The 18,598-nt window shown below is 37.7% G+C and overlaps 1 protein-coding gene across 3 annotated transcripts in view; it reads right to left on the bottom strand.

Annotated features, from left to right (window-relative positions):
• LOC102695501 (zinc finger protein 469) overlaps nt 1-18,598 on the bottom strand; it is a 138,825-nt gene that overhangs the window by 54,221 nt on the left and 66,006 nt on the right. The window contains exon 4 of one of the 3 annotated variants that reach the window (XM_015368110.2): nt 17,078-17,239. The exons of the other annotated variants lie outside the window; for them this stretch is intronic. The gene's annotated coding sequence lies outside the window, so the exon portion shown is untranslated. The remainder of the gene's footprint in view (nt 1-17,077; nt 17,240-18,598) is intronic. 3 annotated transcript variants of the gene reach the window in all.

Raw genomic sequence — 18,598 nt, 5'->3', positions numbered from 1 at the left:
TTTAAACATATAAACCTTTGCAGTGGAGTGCAACACATTAAAGGGTTGCATGTTTTGAAAATTATAATTGTTTCTTCTGGGTACACTTAAATTACCCCTTTGACTTACAGTACTGCTGAGTATCTTACCCATATGCTCTTGGGGTGCAGTATGTGAATTTCCTAAGCTAATTACTGTACATTTAACCCTACGAATTGTAGAAATACAAATATTCATCAGTTCTGGGTGTTTCAGAAAGTTTGAATTCAGAATCAGCTATCTGATCTTGAAAGACACCATAGCCCTGAAACCTGTTGCTTGTAAGACAGACAATTAACATAAGATTTACAATAACATGAAATTATATTTGAACAGCTTCATGATTTGTTATTAAGTTACACAGAAGACACTGAACCAAAAGAAGATCAAAATCATATGTGGGACTGAAAACAGGGCATTTCTTTACACAAACAGCTATTGAGGTCTTGAACTATTTAACCCACTATGTCATTGCAGCTGACACACTGGGATCTTTAAAGAAGTTGATGGATGAGATGAGCTAAAAAGCCTCCTAACATTTTTTAACCTTTCATGAAGGCAACTGTGATCTAGACATTAGGTTTTTTTACTATTAAATTAATGTAAAAACAGAGCTTTCCGGGCAGGCACGTGGAGTAGTGATTAGGAACTCAGCTCCAGATATACGGTATAGGTCATAGGTTCAAAATTTAGGTGGGATGCTTGCTATATGCTCGGTCAAGGTACTGTATATTACTTAAATTGTTCTAGAAAACACCTGCTTTGTAGTTTTCTCCAGGTCATCATTATGCATGTTATTATTAATGAATTAATCTGGTTAAATAAAGGACTGACTAAAAAAGTTTCAAGTACCTCTGTACTTAAAATGTGGGATATAACTAATTGTGTTCACTTACAGAAAATAATACACTACACTACAATTAAGAAATTGTATAAGACACATACAAGTCTATAATTAAGCCTTGATCTCCCATACAATTTATGATGTGGTTTTTCACAAATTCTTTCTTCCCATACATGTGACGTACTGTACATCAGCAATAATGAATAATAATGTATGAAATGCTGCAGTAACACTGAACCACGAACTTAAATCATCAGGATCTCTACAGATTCTTAGAAAAGTCAATGTACTTTGTTGGAGCACTTATTTTAAGCTTTGCAAATGCATCCTGATATCTGTAATTTTGGTTCAAATGCAATTTGATATCTGTAATTTTGGGTTTTGTGCTTTGGATGTAAGAAGAAGCACAAATCTCTTTGAATGCATCTCGTATTGTCTGAATAGAAGCCCGCTGTCTCATTTCTGTGGTGGAGATACCAGTGTAAATGGTGTTCAACATGGGGCAGACCGACACAGCAGTGATTGTTTTCCAGCGTAATGGGAATCTCGTTAGACAGCTGACTTGTGGGGCCTGAAAGAGTATCTAAATAGATCAGCTGAAACACAAGCAGCCTGAAACAACCAGACCTGAAAGTAACTGTATCTTTTGTCGTTGAAACATACAGTACAGGTCCTTTCAGCAGAATCCACATGAGCTTGATAGAAGAAACACAAAAAGCTCCAGGCCAGTTATTTGTCTGTGGCTTTAACTTTAATTATGTTAAAACCACATTTGTTAGTAAGTGGTGAAGTTTGTGACAGAAAAATTAAATCCTTTGTCAGGCCAGTATCTATGCTGTTATTTAATGCTGTGATGAGATGGACTGAATCTGATCTCACCCAAAGCAATATGTTTCTACCAGGAAGTCCAAGACCACTTTCGCTGTCTCGAAAATAATCTGCTTAATGTCCCTAAATTCCAATGCCAGTGTTGTGTACAGAAAAGTATTCAAGTGTCTAAAGAGATCCACCTATTACCCTTTCTTGTTTGGATGGAGCAGCATTTTAAAGTAGTTGACATGGATGACTTGGGTTTATTTTTCCTTGGCTCAGCAGGAATAATCATTATGCTGCAGGCCAGAATCACTTATGTTGTTAACATACCTGGAGCCTTTTTTCTAAGGGAAACCTTTTCAGTTTCAGATCTTCTCTTTAGGGTGGTGGTCGCCACTTTCTAGTTATTCAATGGCTCATTTCAGACCAGCTTTGATACTGTATCTTCATCACCCACTGATTACCACTTTAAGCCTCAAGCTTCTAGACAGAACCTTCTGTTTTACGCTGAGAAATATTAAATCCAGATGCCATTTCGATTTAAACTAATGGCTTTTGACGTGGGGAGAGCCCTGGAAAGTGCCTGCTCAGCTGAATAGTCCCATTGAAAAGAAGCCTCAATTTTATGTGTTGTTGTATTCAGAACTGTATGAGGTACTATAATGACAGATCAGAAGACCTCAAATTAGGACAGGGTTAACTCTTTACTTATTAATCATGCAAAGTTCCTAATAATGACACATTCTGAAAACAAAAATTACCCAGCTGACACATGCAGTTGGGGAAAAATAATAATACATTTTATTTATATAGTGTCTTTCATTTAAACGAATCTGGAGGTGCTTAAATAATAGAAAATGTATTAAAGCCAGCATTTGTCATGGTACTGAGAATCTGACATTATAACAGTAATTGAAATAGCTGTAACTACTCTCGTTGGATAAAACAGAGATGTCTGATATTGAGTGCAGTTGGTAGAAAATAGGACAAATGTCTTCTCTGCAAAAAGTGCAATGCCAAATTCAACTTTATCAGGAGAAATACAAAGCTAACTTTGATTTACTGGGCTCACACAATATAACACAATATAAGTGTATTTCTTCTGCTTTAAACAGAAATCAAACAAGGATACAACCATTCCAGATCTTTTCCTGACTGGCATTTAATTTATAATGTATGTTAATGAGTCAGTCTAATGTGTCCCACTTTGGGAATTAATAAAATACTATGCAGTCGGTTTTGAAATGCATAACTGAGAATAAAAATGATTGGTCTTAAGATATATGCATCAACGCAGTAGGCTTTGAATGAATCCAAAACTTGGATTCCAGGAATAACAATTTTATGATAATCTTGTTGACACGGTATGATTTATTAACCATGTTAACACATAAGAGGACAAATTTCCAAAGGCTAAACAAACAGCAGGCTAACCAAAGAAGCTACCATCAAACAGAGCCTGCTGAGACAAATATGTCAGTACCGTCCAAAACGTTTGTTAATAGAGTAATATATAGCATGGATTATTAACCTTCTCTGGCCACTTACACACCATGAATCAAAACTGGATCCACCTTCAATGGATCTTGGATTGTTGTGGAAATTGGCATCAGTTACTGTCGTATTAAAAAGACAAAAAGCATAAGTAGTCCTGTCTTGGCAAGGCACATAAATACACACAAAGTTAAAATGAAAATGAAAAACATCACGGTTTTCACAGTTCATTTTGTAAGAAAAGCCTTTATGCATTTAGCAATGCAAACATTTTTCTAAACTTAATTTTAGGTGTTAGAAAACTTGTTGAATCATTTTAAAGGGTTTGGTGATGATATCTGCAGAGCAGGAATGTCAAACACCATTTGCAGAGAGCTGCATTGTTTTCTGTTTCGTGTTTTGCCCTTGCTACATTACAACCCCTGAAAGCTAATAATATAATTAAACATAATTTCAGTAGATAGCACTGTGTCTTGACTGAACAGCATCTTTTAAGATACCAACTAAAAAGCAATTAAAAACTAAGCAAACAAAAATGATTAGATTACATGTGTACACCCTTTGGAATAGAAACCAGTGGATACTATAGCCCTCTAGGAATTCTGACATGCCTGCTCATGAACCTAGATGACTTGATGGTAAAGCCCAGTACAGAAAGGCTCCAAATGAGAGGAGGCCTTCAGTCCATTGTGCTCAATGGTTTTATTACCCTATAGTCCCATGACAAGTACTAGTATATGACAAACACCCCTCTCCATAAATTAGTTTTTTAGTCCAAGTCAGTCTACTTTGCATGTCTGGGAGCAGAGCACCTGACAGAAACTTGGTATTTTATCCCTCACATATGGAGCCTTGGGGTAAACTATTTTCCAATCACCCATCCATTACCAGGAAGCGGCTTATTCCTGGTAAGGGTCAATAGAACCCACAGCCTATTCCACAATCACAGAGTGCAACGCAGTACTACACGCACCACTGACGGGCTGCCTGTTTATTACAGGACACACACATAGAGTACTGTACACTTGTGTTTACCTATGCAATTGAAAAGTTACAGATACTTATTATCATCTAGCCAGCATGTGTTTGAAGTTAGGAGCAAGCCAGAGATCCTGGAGAAAACTGAGGGCAACGCGCAGAGGACATTACCGTGCAATCATACTTTTATTACAGTACTTTTTCTTCTATGTTCTACTTTGAGACGTGCCATATATTCTCACTGCTGCTTAAGGATGACTTCAATGAATCTGGAAAACAGCCCTGTATTTTGACGGGTTTTAAGTGCAACTATTTCTCCCTTGGGAAAGATGCAGATTAACGTAGGTGGTTCTGTTCCTTTGGCAGTGAACTGAGAAGGTCACAAGGTCGTTATGGGCAAGGCTGACCAAATGGAATTCCAGCTTTCTTTTAGGCAGATAAATACTACGACAAGGCTGGACAGGCACTCAGCTTCTTTTTTGAAAAGAAAGCCTAGATTATCTGATAAAGGTTATGTTACCCTCCCCTTGTATGCCACTTATGGAAAAAGAGGTAAAGAATCCAAAAAAACAACAGAAAAAGACATGGGACTATGTGTTGATAGATCTGAATAAGTCCATGCAAGTTAAAACGGTCCCTCTTTGAGGAGGACAAATCAAGTAACACTGTAAGAAAGCTCCAAGACAAGTCTGAAGTGGAAAGAATTAAATTTGTGTCTATGCTATTTTATTATCAAGCAAAAGTCAAACTTTGTTTCCCTTAAGCACATTAGGCAAGATGTTCCAAAAGTTAAGGGACTCAATCCCTTTCCATCTGCATGAAACTCAACACCTGGTTCATATAACAATGCCTTTTCTTCTCATATCCTTCAAAGTTTAATATCACACAGATAAAAGGAAATGAGACATATATTACTGAACAGGCATGGAATCTTAAAGGGGGGGTGTCCTTTGCTCTTCTCTTGAACGCATGAGGACCATAGAATCACAAGTCATAAATTGTACTATAGATGAAAAAGAATTTAAAACAATATCCTAAAAAAACAGGCCTGGAGCTTTAATGCTGGCAGCTGTGTATTAGATGGGTTGCATATAAATATATATATATTACATATACATAAAGTTTTAATGTGTTTCTACTTAACCGCGGTTAAGTATGTACAGAATTTTCTGTGAAGTATGCCCTAAATAAACCCTTTGCGAGTTTGGATGCAGTACAAATGTGGATAACGTCAGCTTCATAATGTAGTTCCCTGAATGTTTCATGTTGTTTTATTGAACAGCTAGGGCCACCCTTAAAAATAACTGCTGCTGAGAGACACTACCATTAAATCTCCCTTTTCAGTCCTTTTTGGCATAATGTCACTCATTTCAAACCAGAAACCCTTTCATAAACATTATCTACTTTTCCAGAATATAATTTTAAGCATGGGCAAGTCAGTAAGGCACTTTTTTTCCTTTTGCTTTATTGCTGTGCAATTATGTTGCTAAAGTCAGACTTATCTCGTTTTGATTAGATTAGAATTTTAAAGATTTTCCTCTTCAGTAAAAAAAATCTTCTTGTTGAAATAAAGAGGGGGCCAGTTCTCAAAAGGAACAAAACATGACATTATGGATGTAATGGAAACAAAAGCTTGGTGAGATAGCCAAGCTCAAGAAATAATACATCCTTGGCCAAGTACTTAAATGAAGAAAACCTTTGCCATTTTGACTTTTGTAACTTATAACTCACTAGTTATGAACCGCAGTTCTGAAGAGACAGTGCCTTGGTGAAAACAGCTGGAATGATACATTTATAAGCAGTCATATATGTATTGTATTCAGCAGCAGGGTAGCCATTCTTACAGAATATACACATTAGCTGAAATGTTATTTATTGATATCCAGCAACAGGCGTTCTTGGAAGCTACAACCATTTCTGAAATGTATATCATGTGCTGAGTTTTTATGAATCAGTAAAGAAAACCGAGATCAGACATGTCGGAGATACTGATTTAGCACCCTCGGTGGAGATTATGAAAAAAATATTAAGAAAGTCTTTCTTATCCTTTAAGGAAACAATATCTAATGCAAACTTAATTTTTGTTGTTTGCAGTTGTGTGCATGTTGTAAGTGTATAGCCGTGTAGTGCGTATACTGTACTATATAATGCAGCTTAACAGTGTGTGTTGTCTTGGTATGAGCAGTGGTCAGATACTGTGCATTGCAAGCTGGATAGCTGTCTGCTTGATGTTTTCCAGTTTCATTTAACCAAAGGCCTAATTCCACTTCTAAATCTATCAGGATTAAAGGTGGTTATTTGCTAATGGAAACACAATGGCTACTGTACAAGTGCAAACAAAAGTCAATTCACATTTCATCTAAGGAACATCTGCGTATGCACATCAAATGTTTAGATTTATTACATCAGGAAAAAGACATCAATAAACAGGAGCCATTCCTGACATTTCTTTTCCCATAGGCTGGATATACCGTATGAAAATGGCTTGGAGAAAGCGGTGAGATGCAAATTTAACAATACATCTTTTCTCTCACATGATTTGAAAGTGTATAATGTTTTTTGCTTTGTTTTATAGTTTGTAATCCCCAGTCATGCATACTTTGCAAAGCTTAATTTAAAAACCCTTATCGTCATGCCAGGCTCTACTGGGATTCAGTCCCAGCCTTCCTGAATACAAGCACTGCACTTACGAAGGCTGCCAGAAAGAGTTCGGGTTGTGTTTATTTACACATTTTTGAAGAAAAGTACAATGGGGGCTGTTGCTTTAACCTGTTACCTTTCAACAATATTAGTATTTTTTGTTGCTAACAGGAAGCACCTTATAATGCTTACTAATACCCGCAGGTTTTAGCTCTGTTTGCAGTTGTTTTTTAAATACGTAAAGACTGATAAAAAGCTCCTGTTGATTCACTGGATTTGTCCAGCAACTCCACTCTTGTTGCAGCAGGCTCCTTCAATATTCAGATGCTGTAGCCTCTTTCCTCTCTGGATGTACTGCAGCTACTAGGCATCATAGCAAAGGTTACACAAGTTTAAGTCTCTGCATTTTCTAACTTGGAAGATCAAAACTTCCATTTTTGTTTTCAGGATGAAGAATGAATATCATGTCAATAGTTCTTTTGTTCCAAGACAAAAACCTTGCAATAAGTAACATTTTGTACACATTGTTGGGGACGTCTTCTTTTGGTGGAGTGCTACTGTATACTGCATACTGTAAATATGTATAACACTGGGATGCTACTGTATTTCCTAGATAAGCTATGCAGGAAAGCCACTGTTCCTTTAAAGTTAAAGACTGAACTAAGATAGAAACATGTAGCAAAAGTAATGCAATTGAGGTGAAATCAGTACTTGATAATTTGTGTTTCACATAATCAGAGTTCCAAATTCATCACTACTTAGCCACAATGAACAGAGGGAAAGCAAATTCTTTATGTACTGTGTACTACAAACTAAAAAAAAAAACTCTGGAGAAATTGCTTCCTTGACTGTCTAGTGCTTACGGAAGTGACTGGACAAAATCCTTATAAGTCTCAGCTTGCTCCCAGCAACAGGTGAGAGCCTGTCCTTACTAAACTTTAACAGCGCAAGCAGAGTGAATTCACAGAACTCAAAAACAGGAAAAGATCTCTCAGTTAGGGCTTAAGGTCAAACGTCTTCAATTTCTAACCCTTCAAAGTCCAAGATAATTTTCTGTTTGATGCACACATATTTCTAATTAGAGACAGGGCTGCTTTCTGCTGCAGATGGAAAATATATTATTTATGGACTCGGCTAGTGCACTGTTTGGAAGCAGTGTCTGAAACAGCCTCCTCGCACACTGTGCTGTATTTCTCTGTTTCTGTCATTGGGGTTGCTGCAGAACTTCAGATGAACTCAGGGAATGCAAGCATTAATGTTATAACTTAAGTCACATTTATTCCTAGTTTATGATACCTTTCTGGCTTTATCTCAAAATGTTAAATGGAGGTCATTACAGTAGACCTTTGATACTTATATTTCTTTTTTAGGAATACAAAAACCTACAAATAACTTTCTGTTGCCTTCTTTGACTATTTCATTTCATAACTCAAATGGAAAAGAGTTAATGCTAATCGAGAGAGGAAATGTACAGTATAGACCAATGCCACATTTCCTCTTTCCTATAAAAGGATTAAGTTGACTACAACATGAATGCAAGATGGTTAGCATAGTGTTACAAATAGTAGCACAGTTTTTGGATCCAGCACATCATTCTGGACATTCAATGTGTAGTGTGCATGTTATCTCCATATCTTTGTGGGTTTTTTCCAGCGCTTAAGTGTCGTGAATGGAGCGTAGTCTTGCAACGTGCCCTGTGCAGCTTAGATAGACTCCTGGAAGCCAATGTCCTTAAGTGGCTTTCTGATGATAGATGGAGGATGCAATTAGTCTTTCAAGACAAACATAAGTGTATGCTAAATGTACTGTATTTACTGTTATTCACATATTATGAAGAGTGAAACCATTTCCCAACATGAAACACTACCTCACAAAGTGAAAACAGATATTCAATAAACCTAGACTTTTTATTGCTCAGACCATGAATTATAAACTGGCAAGATAAGAGCTAATAGCACTAAACACTGTATATTGAACTGATATTAAGTAATATCAATATCTTTTCTCTCTTTTTGAATACAGCATTTGAAATGTCCATTTTACTCAAAGGGTTCGATTCTTTATACTTTAAGTAAATCTGTGATTAAAGGAGAAAGAAACCGGTGATTAGAAAGTTGAACAACATTGTACATAAATCTTTCAAGTCACTTGTTAGTTTTATATTGGTAAAAAAAAGCTAAAAAAGCTTTGATTATTTCCCTTTGGTGTTCCAAATTCTGTTTTATTGTCTAACAATAGCAAAGAAACTTGTTTTTTGCTGCTATAGAAGTAAATGCCAGATTTCCCAGAGATAATTATGACTACTTTTCTTTTGCTTTGCCAAACGTGCCCCTGAGCACAAGGTGAGATGATGTTTGAATGCTGATTTTGCAAGTCAGTGCACAAATTATTTTAATTCTGGAATGTGTGGAAGTTACCTTCTAGTTATTCCAAAAGATATGGAATGAATTTCAATAGGGTTCCCCGAACAGTAATGAATACTGACGGGTAGATTGAATATTTCTGTCAAACTGCAATCATACAACATATCCAGCTGCTGCCAATGTACCTGGAAGGGAATTTCAGAAAAATAATCAACTAAACTTATATTCTAATGATACTGACCTTAATTCATCATTATGAAATTTTTAACTGGCATCAGGTGTTAAACATAACAGATAAAACCACTAATTAGGAACGTAGCCAGTGGAAGTAAGTGATTAAAATTAACAGGCAGAAATGCTTGAACAAGCCAAGAAATTACTGTCAAGATGAAGACTGTTACAAACATTGTTTCTGGACCCAGAACAAGTTCTACCCATGAAAGATTAGAATTTACCTTGCTATTTTCAATTAATTTATGGTAATGAAATCAAATCAGACATGTTCATTCTTAATTACTGAAAATGTTCAAACTAAATTGTACAAATCTTATTGTGTCAACAAAGGGAGAGAAAACTAAACCACAATACGAATAAACAAAACCAACAGAACGCCAAAACCACATCAAAAACAGAAGAGTGAGGTAACGGAAAGAATATTTTACAAACAAAAACAGCACATTTGTGAGAACTCCTGCCACAGTTGGCTCCTATTTCCAGGCATCATTGTATATCGTTTTCAATTTATTTGTAATTTGCCACTCATTCCATCGGGCTCGCATCCAGTTCCAGATTTTCAAATTGTCCAGACCCTACTACCATAGCCAGTAAAGTGTAATCAACAGGCTAGGTAAAGTACATTGAAATGGGGACAGCCTTTTTCATATTTGTGTTATATGATCTTCAAAAAGTGCTCCCTGACCTTGCATGCACAAAAAAAAACCTTTAAAATCTGGCAGCCTACATTCTTTAGGATTTCTTGAGCTAATTCGGAAGGCTCCTCAACAATCCTGTTTTTTAGGGGGTTTTGTGAAATTGGCCCTGCAAAATGTCAAGACTGTCAGACCTCATTTAACATACTGTGTACAATTCTGGTCACCGTATTACGAAAAGGATATCACTGCCTTTGAGAAAGTTCAAAGAAGAGTGACTAGATTAGTTCCTGATCCAAAAGGTATGTCATACTCCAGTAAAAAGATCGTGACCTCAAACACAGGAGATCATGAGGGGGCTTCCCACAAACATTCAAAATTCCTCAGTTTGTACAACAGGCTACTTTATATCAATGATATAAAATGAACAAGTGGTATTTCAACAAGAAGCCACATATTTCCGATAGAGAACAGGAAGCACTTTCTCAGACAAAGGGGATTGGTTGTCAGATGTACATTTGTTTTACCTGCACTTATTTGAATACAACCTATTTTACTATTTTTGCATATGGAACTCAGTACGATCAGCTTCATTATCTGGACAAAGGATACAAATGGCAGGCAATGCTGCTCCAACTATTGTCATCAGGTCCTACAGGAAATGGTTCAATTAGCTACTAAGTTTGATCGGTTAATTGGTATTATTGAATTGGTTCTAGTTGTCCAGCAAGAAAATTGAGACAAGTAGTCTTCTAAGTATCTTTTTGTTATGTTCCATATTCTATTCAGTGGGTAATACCAGCTCTTGAAGCTACTGTATGGGAATGGAATTTCTAAATATGCTTCCCTTATAATGTGAGATTTTAAGGCAATGTTTTAACTTGATAAATCTCCCACTTAAAATGGAGAGGAATCTATTGACAATGTTAATAACAGGATGAAATCTCCTTTCTTCTACTACATTATTATTTCAATACTACTCACTGATAACAGCAATGGAGACACCTAGAAATCAAGTACTGTATATAATATTGTAAGAAAGACTGAATTTGGCATCTCTGCTTAATATGATTGCTCCCTGTACTTTTGTGTGGTATCACTGTAGAAACTAAACTTTTACATTTATGCCATATGACAAATAGTCTGGGATGTACAGTGTGGTGATGAGCCAGATTGCGAAGAGATACTTTCCCAACAGCAATGTTTGGTACTGCAACATAACCTGCAACCTGCGGACTAACAGGCACAAAGTCATCTTTAAATTAACACACTTCTTCAAAGGGCAACTTTCTGTTTAATTTAATTATGCCATGTTAGAAACCTATTTAAAGTTGCTGGAAACTTCCTTTAAGCAGAAGCAGTGTTATGAGATGCCACTGGCAAACAGATTTTTAGGAGTAGGCAGGAAGGACTGGCAAGGATTTGGATTTTACAGGGCCCTCCTGGGTTTTTGTTTTTGTTTGTGTGGGCCCACATTTGAACAAAAGAAAGAGGAGAAATGTGAAAAACAAAACAAAGACAAATTGTCAATAACTCCACGGCTGCCTGAAGGAATTCATTTCCAAGAGCAATGCTGTTTCCTCTCTTACAGCTTTCAGTACTCTGTGTCCTCTATCTCTGTAGCAGTGTCGCGTGTCCAATGTGGGTGTGTTTCTTTCTCTTTTTCCCTTGATAAATTCAAGCCCCAGGCTTTACATTACTGAATGTACGGTTTATCTGTTTTAGGACGGAAACCTGGCAGAGGCTGAGATTGCAGCTGTTTTGAAGCCAATCAAGAGAATTATTTAAAAGCATAAATACAGTACGTTCCTGGTTTTATTTATAGGTTCACAGGCCACCTACAGGAACGGTGCTCTGGAGACACGAAACAATAGGCACACTATATGAGAAGACAACATCAAACATGCACAAGCTGCATTGTTCCCTGGGGTGTCTCTGACTGTAACACTGAGCATCCTGTCTTGCTGAGAGCTGGAGACAGCACTGGTGAGGGGGAACATATCATCAGCAGAAAGTAATCCTATTGGGCAAGTTTGCAATGAATGTGAAGTCTGTGAAGAGATGGTTTGTACACTGGCTTATTACGTGAAACACAAGTTCCAGATTTTTGGTATAGCAATATGTATTCCAGCCCCCCTTTGTCCTCTTCAGATAGATTATATAGTTTTGCAGAGTGCTATGACATGGATAACAATAGGGACCCAATGGCAGAATTAAAGACAGAGTTAGAGACAGATGCACACAGACAAAACATACAATAGACTCTTCAATTTACTGTGATTCATACAGATGTCTGGAAGTGATGTAAAACTCTAAAACGTAGCCTTTTTGTTGTAAAAAACCTAGCAAGGACAGCTTTATTTAATCTTACAAACCTCAGTCTTTCCGCTATTATTCTAGGGAAATGCCTGCAGTCAGGTTCCAGATATAATTTTGCTGATCTGATGGCCCTGCCGAGATTATAATGGTACACAATAGAGCCACAAATGAGGAAAAGAATATGGACCCAAAAGGGGGTCGAACTCCTGCAAAATCCAAAAAACAGGAAAGAAGTGAAGAGAAAAACACTCTATGCAGGTTCTGACAGTGATGTCAAAACCGAGTGGTGTTGCTCTTTTTGTTAATGGTGAAGGAAAGCACATCTGCAGGATGAGAAGCAGAAGGAAATGGCAGCACAGCTGGCTTCTTTGAGCTTTCTTTAGAGAGAAATAAAAGCAAACAGCATGGATGGTTCACAGGCATAAAGGAGAGCTGCACTCTGCGCCATAACAGTTTCACAGCTGGTGCATGGAGCCAGACCAGGGCATCTCAGTGGACACAGCTATCAAGTGCTCTCCACCACCAATGTCTATCCAGGAAATAAAAAAAGCTCTTCAAAGTTCACAAGCTTCTGATGCTTACCAATAAACATTGATGTGTCATAAAACGAAGCATGCCACTGACACATGTTGGGAAAACCCCTGTGAAAAGGTTGATATCACCAATGCCTACCTGCGCAGCTACTAGGCGGTGACCCGCTCATTAACCTATTACTGAACAGTCAGGGTAGGCACTGGGTCATACTTCTTGCTCAGGATGTAAGTGGGGAGAGAGGGGGAAAATTTCAACAGGTAGTTAAAGGTCCCAGCTTTGCGACTAAGTTGAAATTCGAGATCTTAACACTCTTCGGTGTGCCAGCCTCAATTCACTGTGGCAGTCTGCAGAGACAGGGGTTCAGTCTGATGTGACAGGAAATGAAATGCAGGGTGAATTAATCAGCACATTAGGTTAGACCCACCTTACATTTGATTACACTCTCCTGTTTATTATTAGCTCTTAGATTTCCAGATTCTACTTATTTCTACAACATTAAGCATCAACATTATTTTCATTGTGGTTTCTACTTTGTAACCTGAACTCATCAGATTTCTGAAGATAAGCTAAAATGAACCTGGATTCCGAAATCCTGAAAAACTCACAGAAAAAACATGTTGGTGCTATTAGTGGTTCTGGTGGAGCAGTAGGTGGTGCTCTTCCTTCTAGGCCAGAATTTCCACACTAATGCTCAGTAGTGTGACTGGGGACACAGTACCGTTCCATTATTAATCATTCCATGACACTTTTGGTAAGAAAGGGTGTTACACCTGGAGTCCTGAGTAACTTCCACTCTGGGCTATACAATCAGTTTGCCACTTCCACACCTAATCAAGTGGGTGCTGCTCTTCAGTGGCGAATAAGGTAAGTCCCTTTCTATTTGTAAAGAACTTTGAGATCCTTTTGAAATCCTGTGCTTTGGACTAACACAATATACAGCGTAAGTGCAAGACATTGTTGTTATTATTAGTTTAAAAGAGGTGGGCAATCTGAAATACCCTGGAACAGAGTAGCAAGAGACAACCAGACATGATCTAAAATTTAATATTTTATAGCAAATTTCAGTATTCAAAGACCCCTTCACTTCTTCTTGAAAAAAAAAAACCTTTGAATTTACAAAACACAAGTGGACAGATAAGTCCTCATTGCTCATTGCCTAAGGTATTGCTGTTTTTGTCAAAATGTTAAAAAAAATACAAGAAAAAAAGCATCTTTTAACAATGATTTGGCTGGTAAGCACAAAACTATTTAATACTGTAGATTTCTCAAGGCTGGACAACAAGCCTACAGCGTGCCTAACTTTTTTCTCTGCACTTCTGAGTGGCATGCCCTAAGCTAGACCCCAGTGAGCTGAGCAAACGTTTAATGTTATTAAAGAGAACAGCTAAAGCTGAGAATTGGACAGGAGACAATAATTAGACACGATGGACTGACAAGGAGAATTATACAGCCCTGATGTTCATAGGCCAAGGTGTGCTGATAGCACACAGTACAAACCACATACCACGATAAATGACAGAAATACTGTATGAAATATTCCTACACAGTGTGGAATGATAAAAGCTGTGCCAGAGTCACTGGTTTTTCACAATGAGGCTTCAATGCGTATAAGATATTATTGGGGACAAGTAGCAGAAACATTAGAAGCTTAAGCTACACAACAATCATGTATTTTAGCTATTAGTTCTAACTGTTCTCTCCCCAATTTCATGTACCAAATGCACAATTTTTAAACAATCACACATCTTTTACAACTGACAAATGCCAGAAATAAACACATACATGAACACCCACAGTTATTTAATAATTTGAAGGTCAACAACAAAATCTGGATTCTTCTTTTTTTTTCTCTGCGGTTAAAAGTAACATTTCTTTTCAACCAAAAATGAGAATCTGCTCCAACTATGATGAAACAGCAGCATAGAAAAGGGGAGAAGTGGATTATACAGTTAGTGGAAGCATCTTTCCTTCTCTGAGAGTTTTGCTCATAAGTCATTTGCTTGGAACCCATCCCTAGAACTGCTTGGCTTCAATGCACACAAACAAAATGTTCCCTACTCCTACCAAATGCTTTCACTAAGATTTAGGACAGTCTAATTTTAAAAACCCTCTCCTGGCACTGCCCAAGTGTTGTCATTGTCAGAAACAATAACCACATCATGCCTACATTAAAAATTTGGAAAGCATCAGGCATACTGACTAATTGTCAGTCAGTCTGCATGATGTGTCCAACATACAGCTGGAGGAATTAGAATTTTTCGTGCAAATGTAAAATATGAATGTAACATGTCAACAGATTTTTCAAATATAGAAATTATAGCACAATGGGTTGGTTACACGCTAAAATAAAGAGCAATATTTAGGGATGGGAAGGAAAGCATTTCTGTGAGTTAGTGAAATAAAAGCAATTCTGCATTAAATGGCAAAAAAGATTTTGTTCATTGACCGCAGGTGGCGAGCTTTTCTCTTATTATTTGTCCAGAGTAATCTAAAGGGACTGCTAAAACTAGACAGAGTTTTAAACTGTGTTTCAGTCTTGCTCTTCCTGAACAATTTTGTTTGCATGAACTTTCTAGGAAAAGAGAATTGTGCCAGCATCAAGTAACAAGGAAGTCCCCGATTTCCCAGTTCAAGTCCAGTCACTGAGAATTTGCCGAACTTTGCCAGACTTACAGTAGTGTAACTGAGCAGCTGTGCAAAATGTTAATCCTAACTTCCCAGGTAACTGGCCATCCCAGAGGTGAACATCAGACTCCCAAAGCATAGCATAGCTTAATCCATTTTAGCTGCAGGGTATAAACCACACTTGCACTGATGAAGAGGAAATAATGCTGATGTATATACAGTAAAAGAAACTGTAGCTCACATAAAGTGAAATGGTGCAGTCTAGCATTCAGTGGGAAATCCTGTGTACATCCTCATACTGAAGCCAATATTTAGGTTCATTGGGTACAAAGTGGATTGGCGTAGGTCTTGAGAGAAAGGACACCCACTGTTCTGTTGGCTTTGTCTCCTCCACATTTGGTGGTAGGTTTTGATGCAGTGCTTCAGGCTTGGAATAAATACCACGTTGTGAGTTTTGTGATTTTGACCCTATGTATTGACCAGCTACTAAACAGGAGCCACCTTTATATCTGCACATCACAGGGAAAATACTGTACACTACATTAGCATTTAACAGATCCAGTGTGTAATGTATGAACATTAAAAGCAAATTGCATGAACTACCGAAATCACAAACTATTCAATTTTCCTAATAAAAACAGCACTCTAAAGAGTTATCTTTTCTATAAGCCATGTTTTTTGCTTGGGCTCTCTCCTACTGTAAGTCTTTTTATCATCATAATTCGTTTCTCTGTTTCGATAAAAAAACACACTTAAGTGATCTCCAGCTTTTTCGAAAAAATGCTGCAGGAGGTTTCAAATTCAACACCATGCAGCTCCCCACCTTGTGTGCCTTGGATCTCTCTTCCTCACAGCTGCTTTTTTTAGGTGAAACAAAGTCTCAAACTGACTGAGAGACAAACCAGCCACCTTTTTATGACTTGCACATGAAGGATAGTCCAACTTGGCATTTGGGACATATTCACAGAAAACAGAAGAGTCATTGTAGGTAATTCACATGGAAGGTTTAACTTGACTCAATTTAGAACAAAATCTATGCAGGAAAAAATTTAAAGGGTGCCCTATACAAAGTGAAATAATACTGTGTGCCAGTAAACGTAAATTAATTGTTATGCTACATGAGTGATATTCCTTATAGTTATCATATGATGTACATCAAGGAAGAACACATACTGTAGTTCTAAAGCACATTATAGCATCTTGATAACTTCACTTCTCTTAAGGGGAGATAAAGCTCAGCACACAACTTAATTCAACATCTTCAATCCTTTTTAATGACCTAAAAATCTCAAGCAGAAAATGAAGGGTGGAAGCAATGAACTTGCCTACAGTACTTTACAGCAAAACTCCACACTAGAGCTGAATCTCCTAGACATGAGGGGTAAGAGAGCAGCCAGACACAAAGATAATTAAAGGGTCAGGTGCCACAATGCCCAATAAGCATCTCCAGTTTGTTGCATCTTGCATCCGATCAGTGTGAAACTGAAACAAATCCTCATGTGGTAACAGAAGGACCAGAGTTTACTTTTCAGCACATACACTGTAGGATTGTCATGTTGATAAAGCCAACAGTGCCTTACATTAAAATGATTCCATTCAACTCCTCAGCACAGGTCTTCAAATCCGCAAGAGAGATCTGATGCAGGATTGTCCTTTCTCTGGAGCAGAGAGCTGCGTGCTGAGACACGAGACACCGAGTGAGGTGTGAACTGTCAGTTCAGGGAGCAGAAGGTCAACGATCCCTGCAGTGGGATAACATTGCTTTATAGTTTGCAAAGGATGAGCAAAGAACCACATTTGAATGATGGGTCTCTTTGCTAGTATGTGCAGAGCAAATTCAACACTGACAAGTGATGGGGCATGGGTCGTATTGTACAGCCACCTTTTTAATTTTAGTGGAAAGCGCTGTTAACAAACAGCACTGAGTCAGGAGTAAATCAACATCAGCAGTCAGGCTTCAGCAGTGATATCCTTGTCATATGTAAGACAAATGTGAAATTGGTACCTTCTCAGATGCTATGCAGTATCAAACGTGCAATCTCCCTTTGTCATTCAGAAAGCATTTTTGCTGCTGCAGCCCAACAGAAGGAAAACGTATTATTTTGATAACTTGTAAAAGTTCAGTGTTGCAATTTTACAGTTAATTATGTGTTCTCAGAGCTTAGTTCTGCAGTCACCATGGTTTCCATACTCTTCCATACTTGTAGTCCCCTATACTTCACTTTACAAGTTTTCCCACACTTTCCCACAGCAAAGCTTGGTTAGAAAACTTAACACTACCACTAATTGTCCAACACTCCAAAAGTAAGTAGGTGCAGCTTTTTAGCCTTTTGTTTACCTAATCTGGAAAGTCAATTCATGTGCAAGTGGCAAATGTGTTTCACTCATTGGAGTGAAGTCTGTGTTTTTTAAATTATCCAAGGCTACTGTACGCTATTCAGAAGAAAATTTGGGAAACCACAATTCTCAGTACTCGGCAGAAACTAATGGAAAGTCACTTAGGGCTCTTAAAGGAACATCCTCCTTTATTTTTCCAGGAGAGCTACAGAAAGTCCAATTATCCAGAAGACTGCGTTCACATTTCCGGAGAAAAAAACCTCCTTTCCCATTGTCTCATTGATAAATAAGAGTGATTTAAAAAGACATCTGAAAAGTAGCTGTGAATGTGAACGAGAATGCTGCATGTAGTTTCTGAGATAAAATAGTCAACCTAAAATGAGGAATCTGTTGTTATACAGAACTGATTTTAATACCACAGCTAAAAGAGATTTGACTGCCTCTGAGAGGCAAGTAAGGATGTAAGCTGTATTTGACATACAGACACAACTCAGATAGTTACTCCAAAGCCTCTGGACTTTTGAGCAGATGAAGAAAGCTTTACTTAGCTCTTATTTACACAGATGAATAGACCCCCCCAAACCCCCCCAACACCTTCTTTCTGGTCCAGCAGATGAAGAAGAAATGAACCATCAGAGGAAAAATAAACAAAACCAAAGAAGTTACCCCTCTTTTAGGCTTATAGCCACAGTCACACAAGTCACTGGGGTCACAGAGGGTTAGAGCTTTGGAAGTGAAACGGTATTCTTACAGTGGTAGGAATA

Source organism: Lepisosteus oculatus, chromosome 20 (assembly GCF_040954835.1).
Source record: "Lepisosteus oculatus isolate fLepOcu1 chromosome 20, fLepOcu1.hap2, whole genome shotgun sequence".
Classification (NCBI taxonomy): Eukaryota; Metazoa; Chordata; class Actinopteri; order Semionotiformes; family Lepisosteidae; genus Lepisosteus; species Lepisosteus oculatus.
The sequence above is the reverse complement of the archived record's forward strand: the minus strand, read 5'-3'. Positions and strand labels throughout refer to the sequence as shown.